The sequence below is a fragment of the Periplaneta americana genome, chromosome 5, assembly GCF_040183065.1.
Source record: "Periplaneta americana isolate PAMFEO1 chromosome 5, P.americana_PAMFEO1_priV1, whole genome shotgun sequence".
Lineage (NCBI taxonomy): Eukaryota > Metazoa > Arthropoda > Insecta > Blattodea > Blattidae > Periplaneta > Periplaneta americana.
In genome coordinates, this window is record NC_091121.1 from 22,051,791 (window position 1) to 22,067,239 (window position 15,449).

Sequence of the window (15,449 nt, forward strand, 5' to 3'; positions counted from 1 at the left end):
GAGTTGTACTTTACTGAAATAAGGAAAAAAATTTGGGAAATTTGACTTATTCAGAAAGCTTAGACCTTTAACTGTCATGTTATTTAGATGATTACTCTGACATTTGAAACGAGGTTAGCCTTCCACATACCTAGAAAATCACTGCTATAAATCAAATTCTGGGAACAAGAAAGTTCACAGTGATTCCCAGAACAGGTGCCCGATCGGGAAATATCAGCTTTAACTATAATCACAGGAAGATAATGTCAGGGATTAAAGTGACATGAAATGTAATTGAAGATACCTTCCTATCCAGTTATGCACTCCTTGTAACAACTCCAAAGCCGCAGTAGGCTTAGATAAGTCCAATATATTCACCAATAAAGTACTGGAATCATAACAATATTTAACAGTGCGCAAGTGTCTTGGAAGATTTTAGTGCAACCCCGAGAAAAAGGGATATATCTTACGCAAGAAAAGAGCATTCGTGACAGAACAACACTACCAGAAAGACGTTACATTTATACGAGCATTTCGTTAAGAAGTGGGGTGCCCTGAATTTGTGTTCAACATATTCTTCAAAATTTTAAGAAAATATATGAATTCTAATCAAAATAATTTAATTTATAAAATTACATTTTCGCATATTTCTCATTAGTCTTTATAGTTAGATGTGTTAGGAATCCTAGATTTTTACTTGCTCAGTATAATGTACAGTAAATACAATATTTTGTTCTCACGTAAAATTTCGATATCTATAAGAAGCACTGAAAATGGTTTCAGGTTAGTGTTTTGTTTCAATGCATTTTTTCCCGAACTAATGGACTCAGTGAATATAATTAACTTCAGGAGATTCGCCAGTTATATTTAACTTACAATTTAAGACGAAATAACCTAAATTCATTAGGGGAGACTCGGCTAATTCCCCAATATTAAGAAGTAAATCTATCTTTTTTTTATCAAAATGTTTATTGAAAAATATTATCACGGTATGTAGACATGGACGAAACCTTTAACTACCAAATGAGATAAAGAGACCTATTAAAATGCAAATATATTTACAGTAGTTGTACATACATTACAGTTGAAAAAGAACAAGTCTTATAATTCCGCAAAAGTGCGGATAAATCCGCAATAGGACTTGGCTAATTCCGCAGTCGTAAATAATTATGAAATACATTATGAAAGTAACATAAAAGAAACAATTTATATGTAACAATGCTCACTTTCTTCACAGCTGTGTAGCAAAACACGAAAAACAGCCAACTTTCTATGTTTCACTGTATTACATACAGAGGTGTTGACCAATATCCTTGATTTTTTCTATAGCACTGCAGAGGACATGCCTCCTGTTGATAGCCTCTCAAAACTTACGTTCACGCTATTGCAAAGCCGCAGTAAAATCATATATGCACAACTGCGGAATTAGCCGAGTTTCCCCTATTTATAAAACCAAAAATTCGCACATAAGCATAATTACTGAAGATTAATTTTGTCTTAATCTGAGATTAACTGTTTATATAACTGACTCTAATTATTGAATGTGAATATTTAATGTCAACAGCTGTTACATGTAGTGACGGCTCTCACATTTCTCTATATGGCGCCATCATCACATTTATTTACATTTGCATTACTTTTCTCATATTACTCGTACATTTAAATCCCCTTACCTTAGAATTTCTCAACTTTAACTCCTACTATCATCTCAGATTATATACTCATATCTCTTAACCTCTCAACCTCATCTACACTCTACTTTTTAATCTTTGTTCTAATACTATTCTATTCTAATGGAGAAAGTCACACAACAAAGAACTGCACGCATTGTATTCTTCACCTGACATAATTAGGAACATTAAATCCAGACGTTTGAGATGGGAAGGGCATGTAGCACGTATGGGCGAATCCAGAAATGCATCTAGTGTGTTAGTTGGGAGGCCGGAGGGAAAAAGACCTTTAGTGAGGCCGAGACGTAGATGGAAAGATAATATTAAAATGGATTTGAGGGAGGTGGGATATGATGGTGGAGAATGGATTAATCTTGCTCAGGATAGGGACCAATGGCGGGCTTATGTGATGGCGGCAATGAACCTCCGGGTTACTTAAAAGCCAGTAAGTAAGTAATACTATTCTATACTTTTCACTTTATTACAATTTGCCTATTACTTTCTATCATTTCTATTCAGTATCAATATTCTAATTTTCCTATTGTCACTATTTCTCTTAGCAACCACATTTATTACATTCTCCATCCTAAGCTTTAGGCGGCCGGGTAGCTCAGTTGGTAGAGCAGCTGGCTACGGACTGGAAGGTCCGGGATTTGATCCCAGGTGGTGACAGGATTTTTTCTCGTTGCCAAACTTTCAGAACGGCCCCGAGGTTCACTCAGCCTCCTATAAAATTGAGTACCGGGTCTTTCCCGGGGGTAAAAGGCGGTCATAGCGTGGTGCCGACCACACCACCTCATTCTAGTGCCGAGGTCATGGAAAGCATGGAGCTCTACCTCCATGCCCCCCAAGTTCCTTCATGGCATGTTACGGGGATACCTTTACCCTTTTTTTACCTTTACCATCCTAAGCTTTAACGTATTTTTATTGATTTTCTTATTCCCACGTTCATCTTTGTATTTCATCACTTATCCACTATCATTCTTTCCTTGCCTGCTATTATATCCTATCTACTTTAGTTCTTTATTCCCAAATTCGTCTCACTCCATTAAAGGCTGGTCCACAATAAACCGAGAACGTAAACGACAACGAGAACAAGAACGGAAATATTTTAAAATAAATGTATTTAAATGTGAGCACTCACAATTAACTTTCACTTTCCCGTTCTCGTTATTTGTAAATGCTCACATTTAAATACATTCATTTTAACATTATTTCCGTTCTCGTTTTCGTTATCGTTTCTGTTCCCGGTTTATTGTGAACCATCCTTAACTTTCTTCTCTCCTTGTCACTGTATCTGTGCTAATTATATCACTTTTTCACCCTATACTTGTTTGTACTCACTTTTTCTCACTTTTTTCATCGTTACTTTCACAGCACTAAATATTCAAGCATTTTGTTCTCAGCATTCTCTTCCATTGAATTGGCCCTAATTATAAAAAAAATAAATTATGGTTTATTTAACGACGCTCGTAACTGCCATTGTTATATCAGCATCGCCGGTGTACCGGAATTTTGTCCTGCAGGAGTTCTTTTACATGCCAGCAAATCTACTGACATGAGCACACTTAAATGCCATCGCCCTGGGCCGGGATTGAACCTGCAACCTCGAGCACAAAAAGCCAGCGCTATACCAACTGCGCTACCGAGGCCGACCCCCAATTATATCTTACGCTACAAACATAAAGGAAGATACCGGGGACGACCTTGAAAAGGTGAAATTAATGAGACTGAAACAGGCTTCTGATATAACGCAAAAAGTGAAAATAATGATAATAACACTGATAAAGAAGTGGTAGATATCTGACATGATGTTTACTATTTCTAATGTAGTTTTTCATGCTGATTTCAAATCTGAAAACCGTTTTGCGCTATCACATCAGGTTTTGAAATTATCGAAGAAATTTTATTTTTACATGGAACACGGTTCGTCGAATTTTTTTGTCGTTTTTCCAGATGATGTAGAATTTCACCAGATGTGTTTTGATACGTGTGCTGCTATGTAACAGGCAAATTCCATCGGAAAAATATTACACCGTTTCTTAAGAAAATATAATATGAACTATACTTTGATTCGAAAGTGGATAGTGGTAAATCGTGGGCACCACAGTTCATCTGTTTGATCTATGCATGCAACTTGTGCGGTTGGATAAGGAAGGGGAAGAACAACCACCATCTGACATTTGGAGTTCCTATGATATGGCGTGAGTCAAGCAACCACACCACAGACTGTTATTTCTTTTTGTCAAACGTCACTGGATTCTCCTACAACACTAGTGCACCTGTAAAGTATCCAAACGTTCCTTCAGTTTCTAAACCAATTTCACATGACCCCGTCACTTGTCCAATATCAACAGGACCTGCAAAATACAAGTTAATGAAGAAACGCAAGAAGAAAGTCCTCTTTCAACTCCTACCAACGACTCAGACTACTACCAATCTGAAGAAGACATTCATTTAATGAATAATGCTCAACTTTGCGATTCATACGGGACCTGGCACTAACAAAAGACCGAGCTGAACTGCTCGGTTCAGGTCTTAAACAATTTAAATTTTCTTGCGCCGGTTACGACTTCACAATTTCGGCACAGACATAAAGAACTTGTGAAGTTCTTTGCAATGAGTGACACTATTTGCTAATGCATGCACATTCAAGATCTTATGTCAAGCTTCGGACTAGAACACAACACTGAAGCATAGCGACTGTTCATAAACTCACCTAAGACAAGTTTGAAGGTAGTAAATAATATTATTATACAATGGAAACAGATATGGGTCAGTACCGGTTGCATATTCTACGCACCTGAAAGATACGTACGAAACCATGTCGCTATTTCTTGAAAAAATACGCTACCGCGTATCTGTGGTGATTTAAACGTTATCACTATTCTCATGGGAATGCAGACAGGGTACACCAAGTACTGCTCCTTCATCTGCGAGTGGGACATCAGAGATAGAAAGAACCATCACATAAAGAACAATTGGCCGTTGAGAGATAGAATGCAGCCTTCGTGTGCCATGGATTGAGCATGACAAAGTTATCATGTCACCGCTTCATATACAGCTGGGACTCATGAAGAATTTCGTGAAGGCACTGGACACCGACTAAGATGCTTTTTTGTACCTGTGTAACAAGTCTCCAGAGTTGAGTTACGCGAAAGTGAAAGAAGGAGTGTTCATAGGTCCACAAATGAGGAAGATCATTGCAGACAGACACTTCCAAAATTTAAAGGGTGGTACTGAAATATTACTACTATAATTATGTGTCATGTCGCGCAATTGCACCATTTTCTTAGCTAAAGCCATGTTCATTAGTACTCCATGTAGCAATAAATGCTCTACTGAAACTCCTGTCTGTGAGTTGTTATACATAATAGTTGATGTCGTATATCTCAAGAACGGTGGATAATAGAGACAAATGGTTTGCATATTTGGAATCGGCATGTTTCAATTGTTGGGTACCAAGATATCCATCGAAAATATTTTTTTGTTATTCAGTGTAATAATAATAATAATAATAATAATAATAATAATAATAATAATAATAATAATAATAATAATAATAATAATAGTACACCCGGTTGATCTAACAACATCGCGAGGAAAACAACAGTTTTCATTGTGTGAGTTCAAAATAAGAAACAGAGGCTGGAAAAGTCGATGCAAATACATAACATGTTAAATCTCTTTCCACAAAAATGTATCACTTTTTGGAATATTGTCTGTCTATAGTTTGAGCTGTCAAACACACTGCAGCGCTTCACAAAGCTGATTGAAAAACAAAAAGTTGCACAATAAATTAATACTGTAGCCATTGTCATGCATGACAAAACTCGTGCGCTTCTGAGTTGTTCATATGGGCAATGCAGATCAAAGATATTGGTTGTAGTTTATAAAAAATATATGGAAAACTCTAACAAAAGCTTTACTCTGATGCACTGATAATGATGATGATGATTATTATTATTATTGTTATCATCAGGGAAAGGATTTATATGTAAATACATATTTACTTATAAAGCTAATATAATTTATATTTTGCATTATCTTTATGTTTCACAATGTGTAGGGTTGAAAAATCCTACTTTTATTTTCCATATTTTTCCATATTTTAGAGTTTAGTACATATTTTCGTTAATTTCCATATATTTTCCATATTTCATATAAAACAGTCCATATTATATTAGGTTTAACAATAAAACAAAACAAAATTCCATTAACTTTTAAAAATACAATTCAACAATAGAGATTTAAACACATGTTCAGTAATCCCTTTAACATCAGAGTTATTTGAAAATTAGCAGTCCTATCAACAATGGGAAAGTAAGTTACAAAACTGTATTAATTTAATTTAAAATTTTTAACAGACTTCAGTTGTGCAGCTCAACAGTTAAATGCCAGTCAGAGTACACATAGGTTCAGTTTTGTAAATCATACTATAAAGACGGTAAATATGCCAAAAGTACGTCATTCAGTCAATTTAAAATCAAAACTAACAAGTTACATTTCAGAATTTAAAGAAGATGGTTTATCAACTGACAATAAAATATTATTTTGTAATTTGTGTCAGTGTGCAGTATCATCTACACAAAAGTTCCTGGTGCAACAACACATTACAACTAGTAAACATCAGGCCAACAAACAACTAAATTCCAAGCAGAGACAATTGTTTTTAACACAACCAACAACATCGAATGTAAGATCTGAGTTTAACATCGACCTGTGCCGTTCTCTCATCTCTGCTGATATTCCTCTCTACAAACTAAAGAATAAGGTCTTCAGGGAATTCCTTGAAAAATATACTCAACATACAATCCCGGATGAGTCAACACTTAGGAAGACGTATGCTCCATCCATCTACGATGAGACAATACAGAAGATAAGAGATGAAATTAAAGATAGTTCAATTTGGGTTTCCATTGATGAGACTCCCGACAAAGAAGGTAGACTTGTTGGTAATGTAGTTATCGGTTTGTTAAGTGAACAATATTCTGAACGAATTCTTTTACATTGTGATGTTCTAGAAAAGTGCAATAACAAAACTATAGTTAAACTGTTCAACGAAGCTATGGGTATCCTGTGGCCAAAGGGTATTATGTACGATAATGTGTTATTCTTTATTAGCGATGCTGCCCCTTATATGGTCAAAGCTGGACAAGCATTATCTGTTGTATATCCTAAATTGACTCATTTTACTTGTGTGGCGCATGCATTTCATCGTGTGGCAGAAGTGGTCAGAGACAATTTCCCTAAAGTAGATTTGTTGATTTCATCAGTGAAAAAAGTATTTCTCAAAGCTCCCAGTAGAGTTAACGTGTTGAAAGAAATGTACCCTGAAATTCCATTGCCACCAAAGCCAATTTTAACTAGATGGGGTACATGGCTAGAAGCAGTTGAATATTATGCCGAACATATAGACTCTATTAACAATGTTCTCCTTGCATTGGACTCTGAAGATGCAGTCTCAATTGATACTGCGAAAACAGTTACCTGTGACATAAGTGTGAAGAATGACTTAGCTCACATTCAGCATACATTTTCATGCATCATAAAAACGCTCAAAAGTCTCCAAAATAGGCACCTTTCACTATCTGAAAGTTTTGAAATTATAAATAGTACTGTGGAACAACTGAATCGTGGTAGAGGTAAAGTTGCAGATGCAGTAAGAGCTAAGGTGGACACTGTACTTTCAAAAAACCCTGGATATGAAGAACTACAAAAGGTTGTTGCTGTGATGAGTGGTGAATCAACAGTGAAGATTAACTTGGACTTATCCCCAGCAGACATTGTGAAATTGAATTATGTACCAGTTACTTCTTGTGACGTCGAACGCTCTTTTAGTCAGTATAAATCTATCCTCAGACACAATAGAAGAAGATTCACTTTTCAGCACTTGAAAGAAATGTTTGTAACCTATTGTTATGGTAACAGACAATAAAAATTGTGTTTTGTTGAAACTACATTGGAAGATAAGGTACGTCCATTATATTTTTTGTTTAGTTTGATTAAAATGTACCAATATTTAACGTACATAGTCATTTTTTTATAATTTTAAGTCCATATTTAATTCCATATTTTGGTAAAAATCCATATTTAATTCCATATTTTGGTAAAAATAACTACATATATATTTACATATTTCATATATTTTTAGTCCATATAAATCCGTTCCCTGATTATCATTATTATTATTATCATTATTATTGACTAGATCTTACATCTAATCCTTAATGTTACATCTAGATTAAAGAAGAATAATTTGAATAACAGGTAAATATGGATAATACTAAGATTTTGACTGCCTTAAGACAAAATGCGCGACGCCATGTTCAAAAGTGATAGGTAGTGATAAGAAAGAGGTCTTTGTGAACCCTCTCTCTCTCTCTCTATAAATCAGATCCTTTAGGCTCAACTGGAAATCTAAAAATATTTTTTATGCTCGACCATGCCGAAATGTAGTAATTATACACCTGGTAGCTGTCCTTTAATGCATGTCATTAAAGTACACCTATTCATTAAAGTTCAGGTTTTCGATTATTCTCGGATATGCAATCGAAAGACAACTATCGAAAGGTCACGGAGGCTGGAAATCCAATACTGTCGCAGAAGGTTATGTTCTGTTACCCATAATAGTTAGCGTTAATTGTCTATAATATTCAAATAAATTCAATTTGTCATCTCGTTTTTCAATGTCTAAATCAATTTCAAGGTTATATCAAGATTAATCTTTATTTTACTCTCTAGATTATATCAAGGTCAATGACATTCGTTTCTCGGAAAAAATCAATACTTTCGCGTCTGCGCGCATCTCACAATTTACGAGATATTGCACAAGGTCAGTTCCGCTCCCCAGTCAGATAAGAATAACATGAATACTTATGAATAATTTCAAGTTAGAAATATGGTCGAGCATAAAAAGTCGTATGAAACTTGCCTATAATGGTAATTGAGACGCTCGTATGAAAATTATGAAACTCGCTTGCGCTCGTTTCATAAACATACTTGCGTCTTAATTACTACCATTCTAGGCTCGTTGCATAATGTACTAGGCTATTACTTAATTTATTTAAGCTTTTATAAAATCTGTGATAATGTAGTTCATTTGTTTTTACCTGTAAGCATTTCATGGATATCTTAGCAGTTGGTAGCCCGAGCTGTGACGCATTCTAGTGTATGAACTTCGTACTATTATCAAATTCTGTTTTGTCGACGAGAGGGGATATTTGAATAGTCTTTCACGGGGCAATTTGAATAACATATTTACAAAGCTATTGGTAGGGGAGAGTCGGGTAGTATCGGACATCGGGTAATATCGGACAGTGAGTTTCTTTCATCTACCGCACGATGATAGTACCCGATTGATATGGTTACGTTTCTGTGATGTCGCATAGAGAAACGTAACCATGTCATTCAGGTACTACCATATGGGGGTAGATGAAAGAAACGCACTATCCGATACTACCCGATGTCCGATACTACCCGACTCTCCCCTAATTTATAATCAGGTACTTATTAGTAGTCTTCATTTCCAAGACAGAATAAAAGGGAAGAAAAAATCTGAGCGAGATAAAGAAGAAATAACGATCGAGAACCGAGCACTTCAAGAGGATGCGAATAAGGAAGCTTGTGATGGAAGAATCCAATGATGACGAGTGGGGCATGAGAGCAATGAAGATGACTGGAAATGTGAATTCTGCAACAGAAGATATTATTCTGAGCTGGATTCGTTGTCAGAGTTGCAAAATTTGGTATCACGAGTGTTCTGTTGGAGCAGAAGGAAGGAAGCAGTTCGTTTGCTGTCGGTATGTGTAGAAGATTTCAGTACAGTGACAAAAGAGATAATTTCTTCGATTATGTTTGCTGTCCATTATTTTGTACGATTATACCTGATTCATTATTTTAAAGTAATTAGGTATCCAGTATTGAAGTAAAACTGATTTTGAAGATAACATTTTCTAGTTTTATTTCGTATTATTTGCATTGCCCCACAATATATCCAAGTTACCCCACATTTTTGAAATCCTATACCACATTGCGGATAAATCGGATAGCTCAACTGTGATTTCAGTCGCAACAGTTCATATTGATATTACCGATAATGTGGCTATATTCCAAGAAAAATGTTAAAATGTATGAAATTATTCAAATTACCTCTCCTTTCTCAATCTCTTCTTAGTCTAACAACTTTTTCTTGTTGATAAGTACATTATAAAACTAATTAGGGCTCAGGCAAACAGGTACGTTTTGCCTGCTGATCCGAAGCTGTGCTCGCGCGTGGATTCCATTTCCCTCTCGGGTTGAGATTTTACAGAGGTTTTCCCTGACTGTATAGCGAAACTCAGATAATCCCATGGAAAATTCTAGGCCTCATCTCGCAATTATCAATTCCATCGATGCTAACTAACCTAGTAGTTCATGCAGTGCGTTAAATAATCAACTAAAATAAAAACGTTATGAAACAGTTTCTTTTGAGGTTTAAGTGTTCTTGAAAAAATTGTACATATCAAATTAAAATAATTATACTGTGAAACCCGAAACAGGAATAGGCCCGGTATCGAATACTCTACACTTGCCTCTCTAAAACTAGGTACATTTCCACCAATCACAAAATGTATTTGCAGCTATGTACTTGTAGGTGTTTCATTGTCAAAACAAAATTAATGGTTCACTGAACTTGTAAACATTTATATGGTTAAGTACTCTTTATCCCTTGTGGCAGCTCACGAACAGTGAGAAGATTTCTAAATTTCATGGTACACTCTGATAGATCTATGCATGTTTTATTGAAAATATTTAGAATGTTGCTATACGCATGGTTATGGTGGTGAATTAATGCGTTTTAATTATTAATTTCCTACTTTACGAGTATATTAATATTGTTTTCTAACATCCGTAAATATAGTAATAGGATTAAGAATATACCTTCCAACAATAATTTTAAATTTATAATTTTTCTTAAACAGCTTTTAAAATATCCTACCTCGTAACAGTAAAATTGTGTTGATTGATTTCCTACAACATATCCTGACTTTCTGTAATTTCATTTACAAGTACAAAGACATTCAAAGAGAACTCCGTGACTTCCAAACACTATAGGTACCTATGTCGATACGGATCGGTACCATAACAGCTTTAATCATCGAAATTGCCGACGCTTTCTATTTAACACATAAGTCGTGTGAATACATAATGTAATTTGTATATAGACCGTCATATATGAATATATGTAGTATACAATACAAATGTGTCTTGTTTCATGTGTTAAAGTGTTATAAATACACCCATCCACCCAGCCCTTAGTGACATTACTACTAAAGTGAGGGGGTGAGGTCTACTTTAAAATGCTTCACGCAAGAAATATGCATGACAAGCCTACACAAAAGAGAAGAGACGCAAAATAATATATTACATTTTTCTGTATATGCAATGCAAAAAGTACGTTTCCACAGCACAGCCATAGTTTTCATAGAACGATCTAACAAATTTCTTTTACGATCTTTAAGGAAGATTTTTTTTTGTTACGCTCCCACTCGGTATAATTTTTATGGGTTGCATGACAAAAGAGAGTATTCATACTGTCTACAGTTTAAGAGAGACAAGGATAGAAAAAATTCTTTAAGCTGTAAAACATAACGTCGTCATAACGTTCCCACTGAATCCTTAAAAAGGTTTCTGATTCATTTAAGTAAACGGCGTATATATTTTATACGAAACTCTGAACTAACTCCTTTACACGAAAATAAACAAAGAATATTTTGTATTATACTGACCTTGTAAACACATAATATTAAATACAATGTATAGAAACCGTAACATAACTAAAACCATATCTGAGACAAACAACTCCTTCCACCATAAGCATGGTCTATTAAGGGGAGTCTGTACTTCCATATCTTACAATGTTAAATTTCTCAATTTTGGGAACACTTTTCTCAGAAGTTATAAAAGATACAAATGTAGAAAAAAATAGGGCACAGCCTACGTAACAAAGCGTTATGCATACAACCGGTTAAATAAATTTAAAATTCCACCGAGCGGTTGGCAAAAAAAGAAAGTTCATTGATAACATTTTTTGCATTAAGTATAACTGCAAATTATTATTTTTTTTATTTTTGCTGAAGATAGACACAAACTTAATTTTTTAAATTACTGTGTAAAATGCCATCACATTGATATTGTATATAATTTTCAGCCTTCTGCGTACAATATTTCATGAGAGATGTGTACCATTATCACAAAAATAAGAAAGTGCAGAAGAATGGTGTCAAAGTTTCCATATTGCAATGTTAAATTTCTCAATTTTGGGTGCACTTTTCTCAGAAGTGACAAAAGATACAAATGTAGAACAAATAGGGTGTATGTAAAATACTTTTATGCATATACAGTCGGCTAAATAAATTTAAAATTCCACCGAATGGTTGGCATGAAATAAAAATTCATTGGTAACATTTTTTGCATTAAGAATTATTACAATACTTTTGCTAAAGATAGGGATAAAAGCTAACGATTAGAATAAATAAAATCAAATTACCCTTTTACAAATATTAAACTACCGAAACACGATAAAAATCAAAATTTCATTTTTTTTTGTTAAAATTCGGTGTACAGACTCCCCATAAGTCATATTTTGATTAATCTAAAAAAAAAAGTTGATGTTCAGATATTGCTTTAAATGAGCGGAAATTAATACCAGTACAACTCATGCATTACGTCCAGACAGTCCCTCACTCTACCTACAGAGCTGCGCATGAGATCAGATGAGTGTCTACTTACGAATTATATGGGAATGGGTTAGTTTTTGCCTTGAACTAGGTAGACACACGCCCGACCTTCCCTTCTACTCCTACCTGCTCCACAGAAACGTTGTACCCTACTGTACATCGCGAGTATCTTGACAGAATGCATGAACTGTACGAGTAAGTACTAACTTGGTATCTGTCTTATTACGTAGAATAACAAGAGAACTACTACTGTGATAGCGCTAAATGTTCATTTAGAGTTTTCACGGAAGTACACCTTTTCATAATTCTTGGTAGATATTGGGCTGTAACTAAGTAATTACTGAAGTGTTTTGTGTGGAATGTGGAATTGTATGTTGGAAGAAATATGGACATTACGATGAAGTAGATACAAACGACTAGAAGTATTTGAAATGTGGATATGGAGAAGAATGGTGCGTGTGAAATGGACAGACAGAATAAGAAATAAAGCTGTGCTAGAAAGAATGGGCGAAGAATCGCCATCAATATAGGGTAACTAAGGGTAAATGGGGTCAAAAAGTAACAAATCCTTAATTTTATTGTTAATTTCATAATATATTACACTCCTAATATATCATTAATTACAGCCACATGTAAGTACTACTTCCCCAAAAATGTTTCTTTTTTACTCTAAACTGTCTGTACATGAACTGAAATATTTCACTGCAGTGACCCTTTTTACCCTTCTATATAAGGATAAATGGCGACAGTGTTTAGGGCAAATCGGGTCACAATTTTTCCTTCTACAGTATATACCTGCACGGAACGTTAAAATCAATATTGAATTGATTTAATTTAACACTTTACACCTTCCACAAACAAACACTGTTTTCTTTTCTGCACCAACGAACTGTGTTGCAGTGTAGTCCAAAACCACATGCGTACATGCGTACAGTTTCAAAATTCTAGACACAAGTTCATTTTCTTGTTCTGGAGTAAACGTAGTTTGAAGGCCTTTATTTTTCAAGTGGTTGACGTCGTTGCAGACATGAATGAGGAACTCCTAACAACTCAGCAGCATGACATTGGCTTCTTCCCTCGCGAAATGCTTTAATAGCCTTCTGCATGTCGTTCTCAGTCCACGAATTTGACGTTTTCCTCTTACATTTAACCATCTGTCACAAAGAATTGAAAATAAATACTTAATTTGAGTGGACTGATTTGAAATATGTTGACCCTATTTAACCTAAATTTAGACCTTTATTGCGCTAGACGTTGCTAGTACTGAATACTGCTTCGACGAAGGCGTTAATAGCCATAATCTCTTCTAAAAAGCTTAATCTTAATATTGAAAGTTAATCGCTGAAATTCTCTGAAATAGTTTTTGTACAATAATAAAGGAACCGTAAAGCATTATTTAAAATGTATAAAATACTCTTAACTTACCTTTATATTCTCTCTATTCTTTTACTGTCAACACAAAGAATACACACACCAGCTAGCATCAATGGCACTCAACGTGTACAGGAAGTTCTCTTCCTGACCAGTATATGGTAGCACTTGCTTGAACTGATTTACGCTTGAATATGGAGACAGAGTTTTGAAATTGACCCGATTTAACCTCTGACCCGATTTAGACAAAGTTACCCTAACATCATCCTCATCATTACTATCAATATAAGAATCATCAATCATCGTCGGCAGGAACGGTAGTGCAGCCTTCAAGGATTGTAGTACCAGTCATTCTGTTTTGTCCTGTCTTGAGAATTTTGAGCGAACATCAGACATTATTTCTTGATTAGGTCTATCGCCATCGCTTAAGACAAAACAGGGGAAATACAGACACACTCAATACAGAGAGAAATTTTCTACCAGGAATCGAACTCGGGGCCTCTACTATGTAGCTTAAAAGGCTATCATGCTGAACATCTATAGGCCTACTGCAAAAATAATTCAACTGTGCATGCATAGGCCTACTACACTGAAAAGTGGGTCACTCCAGGTTCTTGTGACCGTTGTATTTTTATATTTGATGTCGCAGTTTTACAGTAAATGTGACCCTGGCCAGTGGCATATGTCGGCATCGATCAGTTGGTCCGGGCTCGGCGGCGAAGAAGTGAAGTAACACATAACTATTTCATAAATCAGGACCGGGAGAGTAAAACAGCACGCAAATCCCACACGATACGGACAGGTAATTGTGTTCTCGCGGAAACAATTCCCTCGAACCCCATTTTTCATCATCTTGTCGGTCTACAGGGGTTACCTTTGAATTTTTAACACAATTTTCCCACCTTCATATCATCGTGTAACAGATTCGTCCCTTGATAGAAGGAGGGAAATGTTTGCAAGTGGAAGGTTTGCTTCAGAGCACTTTTGAGGAGTTTGATAGAAGGGACGTAGACTAATACGACGAAATACTGTAGGTGCATTTGTTCGGTATGACTCAGTGTTCAATACAAGAAGATTTATCATGCTACAATTATGAAGTTAGTTTATAAAAATATCTTCTTCGCAAAGTTTTCAGTCTGGTATTGATCTCGTAAAACGAAATTTGTAGCATCCTACCTAGTAGTGAAAATGAATGTTTCTGTCGCAACATGTAGGCTACCTTCGTAGAAGGTTTCTCATAATGACTTGCACCTTAAATTTATCATGTCATCTTATAGGCCTATAGTTACTTTCATGGGTGCGTCTGAAGGAACGAAGAACAATACATTCACTGTCTCCTCTGTTTAGAATCATGCATACTTCTACTCTGAATTATCTGTTATCGCGCTTTCAGTTTATTACAACTCTTCGAAACCGACATCAAGCACTTCTTTCTATCCCTCATCATAGAATGTCTTTATACTCATCTTCCAACACTGTAGAAATACCTCGCCTCTGCAATTCGTTACCTAATGACATCAGGAACTGCCGGACTTTATCACAACTCAAAATTAAATTGGAAAATTTTGTCTTAGTTAGTGTTCTTTAGGTATTGCTAGAAGTATTGATTTGTTTTTTTTTTTTTCCATTTTCTTTTTAAATCTAGAATAAAATTGCAAGTTTATTGTTTATGTTAGTTAATTAGTTAGGATATAATTAATTATGATAC